This window comes from Rattus norvegicus, chromosome 6 (genome assembly GCF_021556685.1).
Source record: "Rattus norvegicus strain SHRSP/BbbUtx chromosome 6, alternate assembly SHRSP_T2T, whole genome shotgun sequence".
Classification (NCBI taxonomy): Eukaryota; Metazoa; Chordata; class Mammalia; order Rodentia; family Muridae; genus Rattus; species Rattus norvegicus.
In genome coordinates this window covers 105,160,854-105,162,797 of record NC_141539.1, presented here as the reverse complement: position 1 = coordinate 105,162,797, position 1,944 = coordinate 105,160,854, and the positions used below count along the sequence as shown (strand labels likewise).

The window sequence follows — 1,944 nt, the reverse complement described above, 5'->3', positions numbered from 1 at the left end:
AGGCTCAGAGAGCAGAGCAGAGGTTCAGTGAGGGACCACTCGTGAGAGCCAGAGCTGAGCCCCCTGCAGCTTGTCTTTTCCTGTGAGTCCCACTTACATTCATGTTCCTGACCCTGAAAGACTTAAGAGCTGGCTTGAGTGGGTCTCTGTTGTCCTGCAACAAAGCTGCCATGTTCCCTGTAAAACAGTTGCTGCGACCCTTGGAACTCAAAGCTAGAGCCATCAAAATGCGACCTTTTCTAGCCTAAGGAGTTACTCTTAAAAACATTTTCCTCCTTCCTGTCCGGCCGCCATCGGAAAGCTGCAGCCATGGCCCTGCGCTACCCCATGGCCGTGGACCTCAACAAAGGCCACAAAGTGACGAAAAATGTCAGCAAGCCGAGACACAGCCGCTGCCGCGGGCGCCTCACCAAGCACACCAAGTTCGTACGAGATATGATCCGGGAGGTGTGCGGCTTCGCGCCCTACGAGCGGCGTGCCATGGAGCTGCTCAAGGTGTCCAAGGACAAGCGAGCACTCAAGTTTATCAAGAAGAGGGTGGGCACGCACATCCGCGCCAAGAGAAAGAGGGAGGAGCTGATCAACGTGCTGGCAGCCATGCGCAAGGCAGCGGCCAAGAAGGATTGATGACCCCTCCCCCAATAAAAGATGGTTCTTAAAAAAAAAATTTCCTCCAAGGACCCCTCTTACGGAGTCTTTAATTTTATGCTGTTCTTCTCTGATTTAAAAGTCCAGCACCTTTGTGTTTCACGGAGATGGCTGGTGCCGGGGTTGCCCTGGAGACCACCAGGGCATCAGTCCTAAGTAGGATCGTGCTTAGTCTTCTAACGACAGGGCTGCCTGCTGGCTGGCACACAGATCTGCTTCTTCCATAATCTGATATCCCGCACAGGGGAATCACTGTCAGCAAATGTCAGTGCAGGAAGGGGCTTGGCTCAGCTAGGCCAACCCTGTCATCTTAGCAGTGAGGAACCTGAGTCCTAGAGAGACTACACACTTTATTCAAGGTAAACCAAAGCTGCGTAACAGTTTTTCCCTCTGAATGCTCTCCCCCCACCCTCCTCATTTTCAGCTTAATCTCGATGATTTAAAGTACTCTTCTGACCTCAGAGGGCATTTTACATTGTGTGCATTCAAGTTCAAACACTTATTGCTGATTTTCTAAGGCCGATAGAAATGATAATGCACGCTCAGAAAGCTGAGGCAGGAGGATTGCCTGAGTCCAGGACGTTTGAGATCTGTCTGGGAAGCATAGGCAGATCTGATGCCTTGAAACCAAACAGAAAGAAGCGATGTGCAGTTATTTCTCAGAATCTAGAGAATGCCTAAGGTAGAATGAAGCCACGAGTGAAGTATTTCGTTAAATATACAAGTTGATCTCAGTCATTCCATATCTGCTATAACCATGTGCAGAGAGGCTAAATGATGTAATAAGAGAAAATAATGTTTTTGTTTTTGTTTTTTTTTTGTTTTGTTTTGTTTTTCAAGAAGGGGTCTCATTATGTAGCTCTGGCTGTCCTGGATCTCACTATGTAGCCCAGGCTGGCCTTGAACTCAGAGATTTAATTGGCTCTGCCTCCCCAGTGCTGGGATTAAAGTTGTGCAGCACCATGTTCAGCTTGGGTTTTTTGTTTTGTTTTGTTTTTGTTTTGTTTTGTTTTTAAATGTGTAAGATTAAAGAGGTACCATGTGTCATTGAAAAGGGAAAGCTTTAGTTTATCTGAGCAAAGCTGAGACATTAGAGATTTGAAGAGAAAGGGGACTTTAGAATCTTACTCTGTACCATTTCCAGAGAAACCTCTTATGGTTTAATGAATTAAATGAAAAACACATTTTTGAAAGGGGGTGGGGTGGGCGGGGGAAGTGGCTGGGCAGTTAAGAACACTGACTACTCTTCTAAAGAATCCCGGATCAATTCCCGGCACCCACATGGCAGCTCACAAC

At 47.2% G+C, this 1,944-nt stretch overlaps 1 pseudogene across 1 annotated transcript; it reads left to right on the top strand.

The window, feature by feature from the left end:
- The first annotated feature begins 272 nt into the window (after positions 1-272).
- On the top strand, positions 273-661 carry LOC148005341 (large ribosomal subunit protein eL36 pseudogene; annotated as a pseudogene). Its single transcript, XR_015622488.1, has one exon. The product of XR_015622488.1 is annotated as a large ribosomal subunit protein eL36 pseudogene (transcript).
- Positions 662-1,944: the final 1,283 nt, after the last annotated feature.